The sequence below is a fragment of the Triturus cristatus genome, chromosome 7, assembly GCF_964204655.1.
Source record: "Triturus cristatus chromosome 7, aTriCri1.1, whole genome shotgun sequence".
Lineage (NCBI taxonomy): Eukaryota > Metazoa > Chordata > Amphibia > Caudata > Salamandridae > Triturus > Triturus cristatus.
Genome location: NC_140590.1, coordinates 740,064,058 through 740,084,501, shown reverse-complemented (window position 1 = coordinate 740,084,501; position 20,444 = coordinate 740,064,058). Strand labels below are relative to the sequence as shown.

At 46.5% G+C, this 20,444-nt stretch overlaps 1 protein-coding gene across 1 annotated transcript in view; it reads right to left on the bottom strand.

The window, feature by feature from the left end:
- LOC146810454 (galectin-3-binding protein-like) overlaps positions 1-5,709 on the bottom strand; it is a 36,762-nt gene extending 31,053 nt beyond the window's left edge. Inside the window, exon 1 of the mRNA XM_085617462.1 lies at positions 5,405-5,709. The gene's annotated coding sequence lies outside the window, so the exon portion shown is untranslated. The remainder of the gene's footprint in view (positions 1-5,404) is intronic.
- Positions 5,710-20,444: the final 14,735 nt, after the last annotated feature.

Sequence of the window (20,444 nt, the reverse complement as noted above, 5' to 3'; positions counted from 1 at the left end):
AATGGCCTGAATCAATTTTACAACAAACTTTAGCCGCACACAGAAATCCTTCTATTCCAATGATATTAAATTTCTAAACAGAGCCAGTCTGTCAAACCGATGCGTTTCGGCCAGCACGGCCTTTGTCACTTGCTGGCCGAAACGCGTCAGTTTGACAGACGGGCTCTGTTTTGAAATTAAATATCATTGCAATAGAAGGATTTCTGTGTGCGGCTAAAGTTTGTTGTAAAAAAAAATAATATATATATATATACACCCCAACAGAATAGATAATGTTAGTTTAATCTTTGTTTTTTCAGTGAATATATGAGTGTATATATATATATATATATATATATATATATATATATATATATCCACCAACTATCGTTACGGCGTTTTCACAAAAACGATGCCATGGCCACAAAATTTCATCTCAGCGTGCTTTTATTCCAACGGTCTTTGTCACTCTAGAGTGACAAAGACCGTTGGAATAAAAGCACGCTGAGATGAAATTTTGTGGCCATGGCATTGTTTTTGTGAAAACGCCGTAACGATAGTTGGTGGATAAATTGGGAGTCGCTTTCCCGCCGTGGCCCGACATTGCAAGTGGCTTGGGTCTTCTTAGCGAAATTTAAGAAGGTGGATATATATATATATATATATATATATATATATATATATATATATATATATATATATATAAATACAGTCATTGGTCCGTGGGACTATTATCTGCTCTTAACAAATATTTGTTTTCCATTCTCAAAGGATTAGGGGTCCCTTGGGAACCCCTTCCTATTTGTGGATGGCTTAGCACCTCCTTCAAGGAGTTGGTAAAATATGAATGTTTTGAGACCGTGATCTGGTCTCAAAACATTCACAGACCCCATTCAGATTTGGTATTTGGAAGGAACGCCCTAAACACGCCCCTTTCAAATGGCGAATTGCAGACACAAATTGCGATTCGATAATGCATTACTCAATCACAATTTGTCTTTTGCCCATATGTAAAAGCATTTTTGCGGTCGAAACATCCCGATTGGTCCTTTCCCATCACAAAAATGCTTCGTACATTTTGTAAATATAGTGTGCTAAAGTGTTTTTTCCAATTATAGCATATCTAAATATGCTGAAATAAGGGTACAGAGTAGCGTATTAATTACTAAAAATTACTGCACTACTTAAAATAAAATGCTGTTGCCCGTAGAGTGCTCCAAAAAAATAGAGAAATTTTGAAATAACAATAGTACCCTTACAAATAATTTTGTGTATTCCGCAGTAGTACCGTGCAACACCCTGTTCATACAAAAAAAATAAAGAAAATTATAAATATTTTGCAAAACCTATTTCAACTTTATTAAACTGTTAATAGGTAAGGAAAAAATATCAAACCAATTACTTATCTATATCCGAAGGCGTAACTCAGAATACGAGAAAACAACATGCCTGCCTTGAACACATGTTAAGGCAGTCATTTGCCAAGTAGCTAGTGATTTGGCATCACTATGTACCTTGGTAGTACAGAGATATACACCCATATTTCGCAAACATACAGCGTAAACTGATCTCATAAACTTGAAATAAATTAAAAGTTCTATAGCAGTTACACTACTTACCTGCACTACCCAAAATAAGCATCTGCACAACACAATATCTAATCCAGCCAAGTTTTAACCAAATCCGAATGACAGATTTTGCAATACACATAATGAAATAAATTAAGCAACATACATTGAATTTCACCACCTTTTGGGAATCTCACCACATTTACATATTATAGTATATATTTTGGTGAAAAAACATTTCCGCCTTTGGGCACACTTTAACGTTACATTTTTTTAAATTAACACCCTCCACTTTACGCCACTCCACTGTCTAACTGTTTAGTTTACAGCACCCTGCTGTACAGAATTTAAGGTATGCTACACCACTACAGTATACGTCACTACATAGTACACTAACCCACTGTATGTTACTCCACTCTATTCGACCCAACTGGACTGAACACAATTGCAATGTACACCACTATACTCTATGCTATTATACTGTTCACCACTGTATTCTATTACACTGTCATGTATGCCAATTTACTGAAAGCCCCTAAACTGTACTGCTCGCAACTTGACGCTATCCCACTGTACCCTACTCCAATTTACTCTATTCCACTACATGCTATTCCCCAACTCTCCACATGATGGTACACTACCGGAGTGTACTCTATTCCAGTCTCCGCTGCTACACTCTACGCCACTGCAATGTACTGAAATGCACTATATGCCACTGTACTGTAATACAATCACCTGTATTCTATTTCGCTTTACAAGAGTACATTCTGCGCCACTCCACTAAACCACTTTTTACTGTACGTGACTTCACTCTACGCTTCAATAATTAACCCGATTGAGTTGGACGCAACTGTAATATATGCTTCTCCACTATATAGCACTCTGTCTACATTTACACAGTGAATGTCACTAAACTCAACTTTATTACACTAAACACTACTAAATTATACGGTATTCCACTCTATCGCACTATAGTTTATGCTACTCCACTATACGCTATTGGACTGTACTGTATTACACTGTACCTCAATGTAGTCTACAATATACCACTCGACACCACTGCACTGTATGGCACTCCAATATACGGCACTCCATTTTATGCAATTTAACTTTACAACACTACACTGTACCTCAATCCACTTTATGTAAGCCTACTGTACACCACTCAGCTTTATATCACTTCACTCTTTAGCACTCCAGTATACCCTACTCCAGTATACACTATTTATGTTTACGCAACTCCACTGCACCACACTCCACTGTATGTCACTCCACTGTACACTATTTCAGTCCATGATACATTACACTCTACACCACTAGTGTATGCAAAAACACTCTGAAATATATACAGGACGCCGATCCACTTTACCAATCTCCACTGTTTGCTATCCTACTGTAGACCACTGCACTGTACACCACTACACTCTATGCCACGCCAATAAATGCCACTCTATAGTATCCTTTTTGGCTGTACTTCACTCAACTCTTTGCGGCTCCACTCTATGCCACTTCGCTGTATGGCATTCCACTATACATTACTCCACTATACCTCATACTTCACTTCACTATACCACAATATACTGTTCCAGGCTACATTTCACATCATTTTACACCACTATATTGTACCCCACTCCACATAATAACACTCCACTCCACTAAACTAAACTGGATGAATATTACAAAATTGTTACTAACATTGTAATAAACAGTGAAATTCACAAAAACAAAGATTATAGTTAGGAAATCTTTATTTATGTGTGGTATACAAACTCAAATTACACTCTACAAACATTAGAAATTCTACAGTTATAGTTATCGCTTAATTCTATGATTTATGGACCACCTATGCACTTGTGCCAAACACACCTTAAACTACACAAGCATAACAAATTCATTGCTTTAGTGACCTTTTGAAATTATCATTTACACGCCACTTTCATATTACTGTAAATCATACTTATAACACACATTTATACTTACGCGCCACCTTTCAATAAATATCACTCATGCACTTCCATAAACAGACTTCTCACCTCACTCGCCACACTACATTAACTATAACTCACCACTGTACCTTGCACTTTGTTCTGGCTTATAATATAATTTCTGAAGTCATAAGTGTTTTATTTACTGCAATAATTTCAATTTTATAAATGAGGTAATATTGAAGGGTATAGGTAGTACATGGGAAAGGGGTGAGTTGTAGATAATGTGTGTGTGAATATATCTATCTATCTATATATATATTCACTTAAAAAACCATAGGTTTCACACATGTTATAGTTAGCTGGACATTTCACTCATAAAAAACCAATGAAATTCCCCCGTTATAGTTACTGCAGGCAACTATAACTCACGCGACCGTAATCCTCTGCTGATGCTAATACTGTATTTAGACACTTATTTACCCATGTCTTCTTCCATTAATCTTTAGCTATACATATATTACAAATATTTATTTTTCAGAAAGACACATATGTCATCAGTGATGTAATATCTGACGTCATCAGCAGAGGATTGCGGTCGCGTGAGTTATAGTTTCCTGCAGTAACTATAACGGGGGAATTTCATTGGTTTTTTATGAGTGAAATGTCCAGCTAACTATAACATGTGTGAAACCTATGGTTTTTTAAGTGAATTTGCAAGCTTTTTTAAATGCTAATTCCTAACTATAACGTGTGTGAAACCTATGGTTTTTTCAGTGAATTTGTACGGTTTTTTAAATGCTAATTTATTTATGTATTATTTTTTTTATATATTTATTTTACAATAAACTACGTATTAAAAATTATTATTTTTTTTTTTTTTGGTTTTCACCCTGCGAATTATTATTTTTTTTTTTGTAAAAAAATTTTTTTTTTTGGGTGTTTTTCAGGGTGCGCGCACTGTGCGCGCACCCCCGCGATTTTTAAAAAAAAAAAATTTTTTTTTTGCCTTCGGGGTCCTTCAGGGACCCCCTGACAAAGGCTAGGGGGTCAGGAACTCTCTACCCTGCCCCCTTTTCACGTTCGCCACCTTCCTTTTTCACTCTCGCACTGAAAACAAACAAAATGGCGGCCGACACTTCCTGATTTCGACCGATTCGAACGTTGACTAACATGTAACCACCAATCAGAATTACGCTTGCGCACGTTAGGGTGCTCGCACGGTGCTCGCACGGTGCGCGCACCCTGCGCGCATATAGATATATATATGCTTTTAAATGCTATTTTCTCCGGAAATACTGAACAGATTTACACCAGACCTGCAAAAGGCACTTCCTTGACCTTATGGCTACCTCTCTGCCAAATTTCAAGTAATTCTGTTCAGCCGTTCGGGCTGTAGCTGTGTCTAAAGGTCCTATGGAAAAATGCATGGGAAAAACGCGTTTTGGGACCCCACTTTTATCTCAGCCCCCGCTTGACGAATCCCCCCGAGACTTTCAGGGTAGGAGCGGAGCGTAGCGCCCCACCTATTTTGAAAAATTCGCGAGGATTCGTCGACCGGCGCCAAAGTTATTCAAAATAGAATGTTGCGGATTTCCTATGGAAACGTGGTCCTAACTATAACTACCTACTGGCGACCGCCAGTAGGTAATCTATATATATAGATATATAGATATATATAGCTATATATATGTACAATTAAAAAATATATACTTTAAATTCCCGAAAAATGATGTTCGAATTTTAAAAAGCTCATTTTTTTAAAATATCCTATTTTAAAGTCGATAAAAAAGTTATTTTTGGTGGATATTCTCATAAACAATATTTTTGACACAATATTTTTGTATTCCGATATTTCTGCACACCTTATTCAGTGATCCAACCAAATACGTCCCTGCCTCCACCGACAAATTACACCTACTATTTACTCACCGCTTGTTCTCTAATATTCTTCCTTTCCTTTTCAGATGGCTCCGCACTTCCCAAGGGCTAACTTCTCGACACCGTCCTTTCCCTCACACTAGTCTTCCTTCAGCCTATTTATACTCTGGCTTCACCCAAAGCTGGACAAACACGTCGGACAATAACTGTAGGTATTCCCAGAATTCAAAGAAGAGACGTCCGGCAACTGCATTCGTTTTGTTCGCATAGGTTTCATTTCTGCGATTTGTGCGTCAGTTACAGAGGCCTCTGGGGCACTACGCCCTGTTTCCATGCCAGCATGTGCTGAGCGCACTAATCTGCACTGCCAGGAGCGACAGGATTATGGCCTGATGCACGCAACCTTTGAACATGAACATAGCCGTCACGGGTGCGTGCATACACACTCACAGAGCATCAGTGGCACGCGCATTCGTGCTCATTAACCATGGCAGAGGCGTGAGCATATGCCTCAAAAGATCATCCTGAGAGGTGTACAATAAAGCCACGAGCCATCACAGGTGTGTGAATGCACACTCAAAGTTCATGCTCATACCTACTTGTGTACCCACCATTATCAAGATTTGTGTGCATATCCGTCAAAGGTGTGACTAACGCTCACGTAAAGCGCTCCACCTTCGGGTCGAGTTCGCGCCATATAAATCTGCATTAAAAAGGTGCATGAAAACACAGTAAAAGATCATGGTCAGAGGCGCGTGTAGAAACACTGAAATATCACAACCAAAGTTCCTACACGCCCACTCACCAGTCACCCCCATCGTATAGTGTATCCCCTGCTCTTCGGCACTTCTCGGAAAACGAAACTCCATCTGGCTGCTCTTCGGCACATCTCGGAAACGAAACTCCATACGGGCAGGCGGATGCAACTGATTCACGATTCAACTGGATGCCAAACTCAGCTCTGGCTATAAATCACCTGGAAGTTGTCTAATATTGCAGTGGGTCATTGCTGCAAAAACAGAGAAAGACAGAAAGCGCGATAAATACAAATAATGAAACTTGATATAAAGGACAGTTAAGTTAATGTACACAGTGAAAGCAAGGAACATATTTGCTGGAACATATGGAATCATTACGAAATAGACAGAAGAATGAAAAAAAAATGGAATCAACTGCAAAAGCTAAAATATGAGGAAAACAGGATCAAATTGGGTGAAAGATTAAAGGGTGAAGGTTAAAAAAGGCAATGAGATACAGCAAGGTATTAATTATAACGGGGAACTAAGATTTTTGGGCTTTTGTATAATGAATATGTTACAAAGTGATATTCACACACATATAGCTTGCACAGTAAGCTGAATAACAGTGCATGTTTGGTTAGATTCATACAACCTTGTTGGCATTTTGCCAGTCTGGGCCTATATTTTTGTGTCCATGCTAATTGAACAAGCATTTGCAATGCAATCGGTCACACATTTGTGAAATTTAGAGCTATTGGCGTTGTAAATGTCATTGTGTTTTATTATTTTAGTTTTGTTTGTAGTGGAGTAGATGTATGTTGTTTGTAGTAACATTGTGTGGTGCACACGATGCTATATGGATGAGTGAAAGGGAGGGTGGATGGATGGACACATGAGTAAAAGCACGGATGAATGATGAGTGGATAGATGGATGAGTGGTTGGATGGATGGATGAATGGAAGAATGTTTGGATGTCTGACTGAAAGGATGAATGGATGGGTGAAAGGGAGGATGTATGTATGAAGTGCAACAATGGATGGAGAGAAAGGGAGGCTGAACAGATGAATGACTGAAAGGATGCATGAATGAGTGAAAGGATGGATGAGTGAAAGGAAGGAATGACTACATAGATGATGGATGGAGATGGATGCATAGGTTTGGATATGGATGGGTGGATGAAAAGGTGAAAGACTGAATGATAGATGAAAGAATGAATGGGTGACAGAATGTAAAGGTGAAATTATGGCCAGAGGCGTAGCTAGAGCTTGTGGCGCCCGGGGCTATCCCTCAGATTGCAGCCCCTGGGGAGGGGAGGTTGCTGGGGAAAAAGGACGGCGAGCACTTGAAAAAGGTGCGAGAGACACGTAGTATCGCCGCTAATAGTTACCTCGATCATGCAAGTTACATGCACATACATGACACGGTCCAAGGCTACACAGTTGAATACACCGGTGACTGGCAGTGACTGGCAGTACAAAAGAGAACACACAGACTGCATGATCTATCTGGGGACTCAGAAAAACCGCATGTGACATCCATTAGAGAGCTGCGTGAATAATTACCTGGTAATCCCCTCAGCACAATGCAAACATGCACATACATGACACTGTTCAGGGATCCATCGTCTACAGCTGACATTAAATGACCATTCATCATGGTCCCCCCATTAAAGCAGTGCACTTTGTGATCTGCATGGTACATGTTCTTTTCAGCAGGCACATTAACCCTCTGTGCTACCTTTCCAGGAGTCAACCCTTCCACTAGACAAAACTCTGATCTCTCTCTAGGAACAACATTAATCACCAAAGTTATCATGACATTTTTATTGTTTCTGAAAATTGCTGGAGGCCAGGAAGGAGGCAGCAAGTTTTGTTTAAACCATAATATACTTGCAAACACTACGCACCCACCCGAAATAGGTACCCAGTGCGGTCACACCGTTCGCACCGCCCTAACCTGCTCAAGGTTCATGTGACCTCAGTGACAGAGTCACAGCGACTGGATCACTGTTGCTCTAGGGTGTGCTGCTTCGTAGGCCTGCCCGCAAGGCTGGAGATGAACTTCAGTATGGATTGTGGTGGACAGGCCTTCAAGGTTAACCCACAATTGACACCACTAGGGTACACCTGTTTGTGCTAAGACATCAGGCCTTCTAAGGTCTAGTGGGGCCTTCAAGGTCTAGCATGGGGATGTGCTCCCTCAGTAGAGTGGTCTGGTGGACTGGTCATGAAGGCTGAACCCGGTTCCCCAGTTCCAAATTCGACTGCTCTGGCCATAGTGCCACATCCTCTCCCCCACTGAACACCATACTTCCCCACTGAGAGAAACTCGCACTGCCTTCAACTATAACCTAATTGTGCCTGCTATAAACACTTGAATGTGGCTCAATTCAAATTATGCACTTGATAAGAGTAATATGCTGCCTAAAAAAAAAGTTAAAGCAACCACTCATAGGGAATGCAAGATTAAGTAAAGCATGTGAAATGTAAGCAGAAACAACATGGTTACCTTAGTGATCTCTCACTCACTGTTCAGAAATCAGCGAGTGGATTTACCTGAAAAGTTAAGGACATGACTAGAGGGCCCTGAAGGGAACCGTTTCAAATGTCCATTGCTTATATCCTTCCAAAACGTAAGCAGTATGGTTTAAAAAGACAACATCCATAAACACAGAGCCATGGTACACATTTTGTTTTCCAATCCACCCATCAACCAGGTATTGCAGTACCTCCAGGAATGGTACACTTTCCCACCTGGGAACAACAATGCTGTTCAAAGAAAGACGAGAAAACAAAAGTAGCGCTACACTGGCAAACTCTGTAAAGTGATGCTGATGTATTTGGATGTAAATAAAACCAATCTGGCCACTTTGCGACCACTCTGTCTTGCTTTATTTAGTTATGTATTTATTTTTCATATTTAAAACCTTCTATTTCTCTCCATCCCGCTGCACTTTGGAATTGAAAAATGTCAGAAAAAGGGCATTTCCCGCAACAGTGTTTTGCTTTTTTGAAACCATTTCACAGGGAAGCAACTAAATGAAAGAAGGAAAGAGAGGGTGTGAACCGTTTCTTCAAGTCACAGTTTTCAGTAAGTGAGGAGCAAGACAGAAAGAGAGGGAATAATAGGAAGAGAGGGGGGGGACAGCTGCCAGCACAAAAAAGAAGAGGACATTGCCCGAGTCCTATTCCTTCTCTGCCCATCCCCGAACGTCCACGAAAGCAAGCCGAGCCTTATCTGAATGCCTTTGTCCTCCCCCAAAATAGTGCCGCCTGGGGCAGACCGCCCCCACCGCCCCACCCTAGCTACGCCACTGATTATGGCTATCAGCAGGTGGATAGAAGGATGAATGGATAGATGCTTTGATGGCAGAGACAAGAGAGCTCTTTTGGGGAGAGTCGTAATGGCTTAATCTGTTTGCTTGGTGCCATAAGAGCTTTGGTTCGAAATGTGGAGTAGTTTAACCCCTTGTGCGCTGCGCAACTTCCTCCGTGGTGCGGGCAAATTAATGAGTGGGTGGGGTTTGGACGGCCCCTGGCCGTCCTCCGCACATGCCCACCGTGACGTCGGACTGCCAGGGGCCGTCCGAAGCACGCAAGGGTTTAATTTTCTACTTCCTTGCCTAAAGGCCTATATCCTTGTTAAGTATACTCCGTATCAAAGCAACTTCTGAAATCTGACGGCACCAGGGACATCTTTTAAAGATATGTGTTTGGGTACTTAATACAACTGGGTTTTAAAACATTTAGTGCAATATACCACGTACTAACCTGTACAGCTGCATATTTAATGATGTGGAATAATAACATTAGAGTAGAGTCTGATACAAAACTGGCAGTGGTGGTACCTCCATGAGAACGGAGGAGCGTCGCCATTCCGCTGGAGGGTAAGGAAGCGTGAAAAATTAAATGGTAATAAAACACATTTATTACCATTTTATTTTTTGTCCTGGCAGCAGCTGAGTCTCAGAGCGGGTCAGCAGCAGGGAGGATCAGTGCGCCCTTCAGGTTTAAAGTGCCCATGTCACTTTGGCCAGCTGTCTTGCAATGGCCAGCCTGATATGCACGTTTTAAACACTTGAACCCAAGCTGTCTCAGACAGCTTGGTAGAGAGCAAGCACAGAACGCTAGTGCTTTAAGGAGCGTCGTGCCAGTGTGCTCCAGCCAATCCTGGTGCTTCTCTCATGCTGCTGAGAGAAGCATCTGGATTGGTAGAGGAAAGTAGCTCTGGGATCTTGTGCTGCCGAGTTGAAGAGGAGCACCCAGCATGAGGCAACAGGTAAGTAAATTAATATTTTTAATATTAAGTTGCATTAATTCACTGACAGACACAGAATCTCGCAGTGCCTTCAGTTTCAACACCAGTGCTCTCAATCGGGGCCTATTATAAACACAGTTTAAAACGGACCACGATTCAGAACTTTGGCTTTGGGCCCATGCGCAGTGCTGGTTTTTATTAGGTCTCGCCTGATCCAGCGCATACGCTGGTCTGGCCGAGACATTTTGTATACAGGCTTTTCAAAGTGCTGCCGTGGCCTAAAGCTTCAGTGCACGTGAACGTGCACGCGCGCAGCGCCATGTGTCTTTCCTCCGCAGCACGCGATCGCAATCGCGATCACTTTCACTTTCACGGCCGCGTGGCCAAAGCTAGTGTATTTTAATGCTTTTGTTATTTTAATGGTATTACAGGTGAATCCGCCTCGAAAGCACAGATCCGTTTTACGTCTCATACTCCCAGTGAGCGCTCCTTTGTAAATGTAAAATGCGTGTCTTTACTTAGATATCTGAACATGGTGTAAGTTATGCTGGTTGCATCCACCACCACAACTCACAGGCATTACTGCCTGGACAGCTGCAACTAATTTATCTAGAGAATAGCCGGCGACACTAACAGTGCTCCAAACATTTTTCTGGGTGGTTTTCTATTCATGAGAATCCATGAAGGCATTTGGCACAAAAAAAATACATTATTCACTCCTCTGCCTGCTCTGGTAGCCTCAGTTTTGAGTAGCTGGATGTTCATTGTGTAATAATTGCAATGTGCTTTCCTCGTGGTACCAGGGCTCCCAGGCAGTCACAGTCATTGGCAACTCTGCCAGTTTGCAATGAATCACGGTGCAGTTAAAAATGGTTTCTTCGGGGGGAGGAGCCTAGCGCGCAACCAAGATGGACGCGTAGGCACAGGGCTCCCGGGACCCTCGCGGCCTCCCACATCTATCCTGGCTGTAAACCTGTTAATTTGAAGGAATATTCCTGGTGAACCGAAGCGGAGGTGATTCCCGTTTTCTGAACTTAAATCGGACTTTGGGAACTCGACTTATCCTGTACTCCAGAGAGAGGCCTGCTCCGTGGCGCCACCCCGGACTTGGGTTGGCACTGTCCCCGAGCTCCAATCGAACAACAACGGCTCTGGGGTCTTGGGTGGGCCCGTCCCCCCCTGGTTTCACTTTCGCTTTTGACTTTCCTCTACGAGTCTGGTGGCGGGCGCTCGCAGTCGCTCTGCGTTGGGACCGATCTGTAGCGGTCGAGTGGCATTGATAAAGGGGGTTGTCCATCAGTCAGGTGGACTCCCCAGGGTGATTGCTGCACCTCACAGGTACACTAGATCTGCTCTCCCTGCTGAGTGATGACGACCCGGCTGGACGGTGACAAGCACAAGTCTAGAGCTCCCCGGAGGGGTAGCTACGTGCAAGCTAACAACATGGACCGCTACGCCCAGCAGAAAGGATCTCCCGGATCGAGTGGGCTTTCAGATGCAGCCAAGGAGGGCCCGTCACCCTCGACGGAATTGTCACTACAAGATGTCATGGGTGCCATCGACGCCATGAAGGCCTCGGTCGGCCAGCAATTCGACTCGCTGGCCCACAAGCTTGACACCGTGTTGATCGATATCAACTTACTTAAGGCAGATCTGTCAAAAACTAGTGAGAAGGTCAAATCGCTCGATCTCACGTCATCAGGCCTCAAGACGGATGTCTCTGAATTGCAGACGGAGATCCGTAGTTTGCGGGCCCTCAGCGACCTCTCTGCTAAGAGACTGGAGGATTTTGAAAGCAGGGCCCGGCGGAATAATGTACGCATCATCGGTGTGCCGGAGAGGTCGGAGGATGGGCCGGTAGATCTCTTTGTGGAAGATCTGATCCTGACCAAACTAGCGCCGAAAGGCCTCAGCAACTTCTTTACGGTGGAGCGGGCACACAGAGTTCCGGGGGGCCGGCCGAGGCCTGGGGCCCCACCGCGACCTATCATTGCCAGGATATTCAACTTTCGGGACCGTGACGCAATCCTGCAGGCCTCCCGTGTGCATGGCCGACGAAATATGACAATGCGGATATCAGTTTCTATCCTGACTTTACACAATCGGTGCAGAAACAGCGAATGGGCTTTATGACTGTCAAGCGGCGGCTGAGGGACATGGGCTTGAAGTACTCTATGCTTTTCCCGGCCAAGCTACGTATTGAACTGGAAGAACGGACTCATTTCTTTGACCGGCCCGAGGCGGTTGAGGATTGGCTTGACACTTTGCACCGTCGGCACGGCGGGGAGGAACGAGCTGCGGATGAGGGTGGTGGATCAGCGGAACAAGGGTGAACGAATGACTTGTAGGTCCTTGACAATCTTGTGTTCACCCCCGACTTGGGTTTGATGTACTGGGGTTTTTCTTTTCTAGGACTGCATCATTGGGGGGGCCGCGGGGTATCTGGTGAGATTCTTCCTCCTCGGGGCGGGGGGTTTCCTTCTTTCTTTCCGTAGAGTAGGTTTATGGGGGGGCGACAGGCACACTGCGAGTTGGGGTGGCTTAATGGTCCTGTGCAGGGGTGCAGGGTGGGGGGGGGTGTAGCGGGAGTTGGGGGGGTGGTGGTAGGGGTGTTGTTTTTGTGTGGTGTTCGTTTTATACCAGGCAATCAGTGTGCTGTTTTTAGCTCTCAACGTGGGTGGGGTGTCCGTTGCGGTGGAAATGGGGGGTAGGGGGTTGCGCATTTTAACATAGAATGTCAATGGTTTGGGGGACCGATTGAAGCGAGGGGTGGTGCTACAGTATCTGAAACGTCTCTCTCCTGATGTGGTTCTGTTGCAGGAGACGCATTTGGTGGGACACTCATGCCATGCTATGAATAGAAAGGGCTACCGTTTGGTGGCCCACTCTGGTTTTACTACCGGCTCCAGAGGGGTGGGCATTTTGGTTCGATCCTCTCTCCCGCTGGAAATTGATGAGGTGATACACGACGACCTGGGGCGCTACGTGGTGTTGGTGGGCCGGTGGGAAGGACGGACTTTGTGTTTGGTTTCAGTTTATGTCCCCCCGGGGTTGCAAACCACTACCTTTGCGGACTTGGGAGGGTTGCTGCTTGGGCTCCCGGAGGGCCTCTTGCTGGTGGGTGGTGACTTCAATTCTGTGGTATCGGGTAGAGAGGATCGGCACCCTCCCAGAGACCTCCCCGGGGCACATTCCTGGCTGGGTGGCTTTATCGACACTATGGGGCTTGTGGACTGTTGGAGATCAATGCATCCGGGGCTCGCCCAATTTACATTTCACTCTGGCGTCCACGGCTCCTTATCTAGATTGGACTATATGCTGATGCCGACCGCCCAAGCCCAAATGATCGGGGAGGTCAGACATCTGGCCCGTGGCATCTCTGATCATTCCCCGGTCCTGCTCCACTTAGATGTGGCCATGGGGGTGGAGGGGAGGGTGGCCCCGATTAATCCCTGGTATTTGCATGACCCCACGGCTCGTGCCCTTTTGGTCAAGTCTCTGGACCGTTATTTTGAGGAAAATCAGGGTTCAGTCTCATCGGCCGTAACGTTGTGGGAGGCTTTCAAGGTGGTCATCCGTGGGCAGGCCCTGTCCTTGATCTCCCATGCTAAGAGGCGTAAAACTGAGGAGGTGGTACGCCTGGAGTCGGACATATCTGACTTGGAAGAAGATCTCGGGCGAGGGGTCACACGTGACAAACTCCATGCCCTTTGCCTGAAACAAGCGGATTACAGGGCGTTGGTTACGGATGCTGCCAAGCTCGCTAGTAGGGAGCAACAGGGGCGCTTGTATGATGTTGGTGACAAGGCTGGAAGGTTGATTGCATGGCTGGAGAAGAGAGAGCGAGCGAGTCGTGTGGTCCCGGTGATTGTGCGTGCTGATGGTGTGAGTGTTACGGATCCGGGGGAGATTGTGAGCTGCTTTGCGGACCATTTGCAGGACGTCTACTCTCCGGTTTCGGAGAGGCCAGAAGACGACTCTCGTCAATTGCTGCGAGATATTGCATTGCCGTGCCTTTCGGTCGATGATAAAGAACTGCTGGACGCGGCGCTTACAAACGATGAGATAGCATTGGCGATTCGCTCGGTCCGTTCAGGAAAGGCTCTCGGCCCCAACGGCCTTCCGATCGAGCTCTACAAGCTTGGTCCAGATGGGTTGGCACCTCATCTCCGCGAGATGTTTATTGCTTCCCGAGAGGCCGGCGCCCTACCGCGTGATCAACGTCTAGCGACCATTGTGGTGCTCCCTAAAGAGGGCAAACCGCGTGATTGCTGTGCGTCTTATAGGCCCATCTCCCTTCTAAACGCTGAACCCAAGATTCTCGCTTAAGTGCTCGCTAATCGTCTGATTAAAGTCATCGGTGACCTGGTACACCCGGACCAGTCTGGTTTTATTCCGCACCGCAACACCGCGCTGAACCTGCGGCGCCTCCATGGAGTCCTCGCGAGAGTTGACTCTATTCGGGAGCCTGCCATTTTGGCGTCTCTTGATGCCACGATGGCGTTTGACACACTGGAATGGTCATATCTCTGGGCGGCGCTGGCTAGGTTTGGTTTTGGACCTGCATTCATTGGATGGGTGAAGTTGTTATACGTGGAACCGCTGGCGCAGGTGGTGGTGAATGGTAGAGTTTCTGCCCCCTTTTTGCTTGGCAGGGGCACGCGGCAGGGTTGCCCCCTGTCCTCGCTTCTTTTTGCTCTTGCGTTGGAGCCCCTGGCGGCGTGGCTCCGGTGGGAACCCTCCATGACGGGTATTCGGTGGACACCGACGTTTGAGGATCGCGTGTCACTCTACGCAGATGATATTTTGCTCTATCTCACCTCTCCGCGGAAATCGTTGATAGTCTTATTTGATGTATTGAACTCCTTTGGTCGCAATTCAGGGCTTGTCATTAATTGGGTGAAATCCTGTGTCTATGTGCTGGTTGGCGGCCCCCCTCTCCTCCCGCGTGGCTGTCCAATTCAGATTTCACATTCTGGATTCAAATATCTAGGTATCCACGTATCCCTCGATCCGGCGGTCCGTTATGCTCTGAATCTGTTGCCCCCGCTCCAGCGGCTGCGGGCCGATGTGGCTCGTTGGCGTAAGCTCCCGCTATCACCGCTTGGCCGGGCAGCCTTATTCAAAATGATGTCTCTTCCACGCTTTCTGTATGCATTGCAGAATACGCTGGACGTGGTGCCCGCCCGATATTTTAGTGAGGTAGAGAGCTTACAGAGGCAGTTAGTTTGGGATGGGAGACCGCGCATTGCTCTCGCTAAATTGACCCTACCGTGGTACGACGGTGGCATAGCTCTCCCTGATATTAGACAATATTATTGGGCGTCCCAGTTGGTGGCGGTGAATCATGGGACATACGGCCCTGCGGTGAACCCCGCGTACGAGATGGATAAGCTACTGTTGCCGGGCAGAGATTTCAATAGGGCGCTTTATTCTACGAAGGGAAGTAGTAAATTGACCGGTCCTACGAAAAATGCGGTGCGCGCCTGGCGTTGTGCCACCGCTGCTACGGGATGGACGGGCCGTCTGTCTCGTGCGACTCCACTGTATGCGTCGGACGCGTTGGGAGGTTTATGGCGTTCGAAAGGCTTTGAGAAGTGGGACTTGATCGGAATTAGTCGTGTGGGGGATCTTTGGACGGAGGGCGCTTTTAAATCGTTTGAAGCTCTTCAGATGGAATATAAGCTGAGCGATAGGGAGTTCTTTCGTTATGCGCAGATGCGCCACGCGTTACTCTCAGCTTTCCCGAATCCTGCAGTTATCCCCGAGGCCTCCCCGTTGGAAGATCGTCTGCTTGATGGTTACCTGCCAGATAGTACTATTTCCCTGATCTACAAAAAACTGATTAATACTCGAGCGGACCTTCTCACACATTTGCGAGAGGTCTGGGTCGCTGATGGCCTAGAGTTGGATGACGAAGACTGGGTCGCGGCCGTAGCCTCACCGAGGGAGGTTGCTATACCGGCTCGCCTTCGATTTGTGCAGTTGAAGATACTACATAGGGTATATGTCACCGGTCCCCGCTTGCTTCACATGGGTTACACAAGTGATGGTTTATGTCGGCGCGGTTGTGGCTTGCTTGGTACTTTTCTTCATATTCTGTGGGAGTGCCCGAAGGTGATACGTTTCTGGACTGGTGTACATGCAGTGATGGAGGAGGTTACGGGTGTGGCGCTGCTCCCTGAGGCTCGGCGATGTGTGTTGAATGTGTGGGAGCCGACTGACTGCGATGTGGCGCAAGAACGTTGGGTGACTTTGGGCAACATGATCGCTAAAAGGGACATTGCGCAGCTCTGGGGGTCCGGCCGGCCCCCCACAGTTACGAAATGGAAAGAAAACATGGATTGGTGCATGTTCCGAGAGAAGACGGTTTACGTGGCCAGGGGCAAGCCTAGGGCATGGAGTAAGATGTGGGGTCCCTGGAATTCCTATCGGGGGGATATTTGCGCCCCCCCCCCTTGGTGGTCGCACCAGACGTAACGATGTCCCCTTGACTTTGATGTTCCTGGTCGCTTTGCGGGAGGGATGACCGAGCCTCTTCCTGCCCCCCGTGCCCTTTTTCACGCAAATAAATGTGTAATTGGCTTCGTTGTCACTGTTGTACCCCGCCCATGAGAGAGCAAGTCCCTGTTAATGGATTTCTTTTGCCTGGTGTAAGTTTCTTTTTGTGTTTTATTTGTAAAAAGTTAATAAGAAACCTTTCTGAAATACTATGTTCAGTTGTGGGCGGCTGCAGCCGTTAGGTGTGCGGTTCGCTTCGGCTCTTCTAACTGCTGTATTGTTGTTTTCTCTACATTAGCGGCCGGCCCGGGCGGTTGTAGGCCCATGACTGTCAATATTCGATGTGTAAATAAAGGTTTTAAAAAAGAAAAAAAAAAAAAAAAGGTTTCTTCTATTTCACTTGTTGTTTTTACCCGACTTCCGCCTGCGGCCCTGCGCTTTGATGTATATGTGCTGTACGTGTTCAAAACTTCTCTTGAAAGAGATGAGCTGAATGCAGCCCTTCCCATCTCAAACCCTTCCTTCAAATTTGAAATCTACGTATCAACCCCATAGCGGTTAATTGAAATTGCATGCCAAAAGGGGTTTGGTCTTGCCAAGTTTCATTGTTCAAACTCGCAGTAGGAACCTGCCTGCTTTTTGCTTCAAAAAAGCTAACTCGAAAATATATATATTTTTATTAGTTTAAATCAAGAGCATTGGTAACAACAAAACACAAACAAGCATTTGCAATGCAACAGGTCTCGCATTTACGCGAGTTTGAGCTATCGGCATTGTAAATACAATGCCTTTTATTTATGTTTTGGTTTTTGAAGCATAAATAAAACGCGTTGTCATTTACAATGCCAATAGCTCAAACTCATATAAATGCGAGACCTATTGCATTGCAAATGCTTGTTAGTGCTTGTCAGTGTGCCTGTCGCCCTACCTGTGTTAATTGCAGCTGGCCGCCACTGAAAACTGCAGCAGAGGCCTGAACGGTGATGGTCAGCAACACTACGACCCAGCATACTTTGAGTGCGCAACTGAATAAACAGCAAGGACAAAGTAACCAATGTCTCGGATGAAGCCCACATGCCCTGTGCCATCCTGCCATAAAGAACACAGGGCAAGGGGTGCAAGACTATTCTTAATCCGACCACTGCCACGTTTAGGTGCGGGAGTAATACCTGTTAAGTAGTGTTCCAATATACATTTCTTCCTTTCAATGCTGTGCAACTATGTCTCCAAGACATATTTTAAAGGATCTAAAGCAGTCCTTCGAACAAATCGAACATAGTGGAGGTTACCCTGGAGAATCTAGAAAACAAATTGGGGATTGCCAGGCTACATACCTGCCATAATGTGCTCACAGTACACGAAAATAAAGGATTATTCAGAAATAAATCCTATGCTGTATAAGAATACAGATTTTTCACAAATAACACTATAACTGAGACACTAATAGAAATATAAAAATGATAATACATAAAGAGACACCAAAAAATATTGTAACATAGGAAAACAATGATCTACGGACTGTCACTGAAAACATGGTATGAATATTTGCAGTACACACCAGCAGAATTTATAATAACTCCAGAAATGAATGGTGAAAATAACAATAGAAATGCTTGGAAAGCACAGAATCAAAATGGTGTGAATTGTAGCAGCGTTCCACAGACTACAATACCATACACAATATGGTGCATAGATTTGGGAAAAGGATGCACAAATAATTAATCAGTGTCTTAATAAGGTGTGCACATCACTAAATGATTAAAAGCATAAAAGTACAGGAAAACGGGGCGGGGCTTGGACAGCCAGCATGGCGAATGCAGATTAGCCGAGCTCTGCGCGCCCACCCTTAAATCCTGCAGAAATACCCTGCTAACTATAGCTGGTTGGTGGTGGGGAGACCGAGACCTGATCCGCCACATCTCCAGCGAGTTGAGGAGTGGAGCGCTTCTGACGGACCGCCTACTGAGCAGTGAGGCCGTCTGGTGCTTGCGGCGGGCTGGGCCTGCCGCCTCTGCCTGACTCCTGAGCCTCGGACGGTGCTCGGCGTGGATTGGCGCTGGGGCCGTGAGTCGCGGGTTAACTGCTGGGTTAACTGCTGTGTTCCCTGCAGAGCCCTCTTGCAGGCGCGTGGGTTGAGGCTGGAGCTGAGCCCGGGAGTGTGCCCGGGGCCGGCCTGGCCCGGGGCCGGCCTCTTGGCTCCTGACAGTGGCTCCCTCAGGCCGAAGCACCCCTGCTGACGTTGATCTTTGCCGCGCTGGCGGAAGAGAGGGTGGCATAACATGTCGGCCCCGTGGACAACCCCCCCCATCATTCCTACATGGGGGACCCCCACCAGGGGGTCACTGCGCAGCTCGATCCCTGATTTGGGGGAGGTGAAATATGAGCCTGGACGGTGCTGAGGTACGCGCTGTCTGCTGGATGAGGCTACCTGGTGGTCTTCATCGCGGCCCCGGTGTTTGGATCGGTGCCCCTTTGCCCGGGGGCGGCTGGCGGGGCCCTGGCTCGTCACGGAGTCACGTGTCTGACAGCAGTCTCCGCTCTACTTCCTTTAGGCAGGCAGCGCACCAGCCACAGATTGCAATTGAGGCTTCTTTACTCTACAGTGGCAGTCACGGATATTGGGGCACCAAAGGCAGTGACTAGACCCGAAGATACAACAAGTGGACCACTCTATGGGGTGGGGTGAGACGGACTGGTGGTCTGGCGAGTCTGATTCCGGTAGGGCGGCCAACTTGGCTGGCCGTTCCAGGCTGCGGAAGCGGCAAGGCTAGGCCTGGTGCAGCTTGTGGCCCAGGGACGGTCAGTTTCCGTGAGGGCCAGCGACATCTCCCCGTGCGGGTCCCTTGGGCAACAGATTTGTGCCGCGCCACAGTTTGATGTCACTCTCCCGCCATACTCTACATTCAACACAATCATGTTGAAGGATAAGCCGGGATATGCTGGCGCGAAGCAGGGAACACTCGACCAGTATATCACGGTGGTGAGTGGGGGATCCACGAGTGGTGCCGTTCCAGATAACGCAGCACTCTTGGCCACCATCACTGTGGCCAGGAATACGCTTGATGCGAAAATTGGCGAAGTTAGATCTGAGATCTCCTTCCTCCGCCAAGATCTCAGAAAAGCAGTAGACTGCGTAACTGAAGTGGAAACACGGGTCTCAGCAGTCGAAGATACGGTATTGAATCTACCGCAATGTGTCAATAAACTTACAGTGATCTCACAGGAATTGGCGTCACAAGTTGAGGTTGCAGAGGGCTGCGCCAGACGCAACAACCTTCACTTTGTGGGGTTCCCGGAGGGCAGTGAGGGTACCTCCAGGAATCATTTCCTCACCAAGGGGCTCCAAGATCTCTTGCCGGAGTAAAGGCTATCATCCTGCTTTTTGGTCAAGAGAGCCCACTGGGCATTTATGAAGAAGCCTACCACAGGAGAAAACCCAAAGCCAGTCATCACCAAGTTGCCTAATATACAGACAGGGACACCGTATTACAATACACTAGACTACATAACGACAAACTCATCTTTGAATCCAGATCAATTCTGATATTTCCTAATTATACCCACCTGGTGCAACAGCAATGTCAATCTTTCAT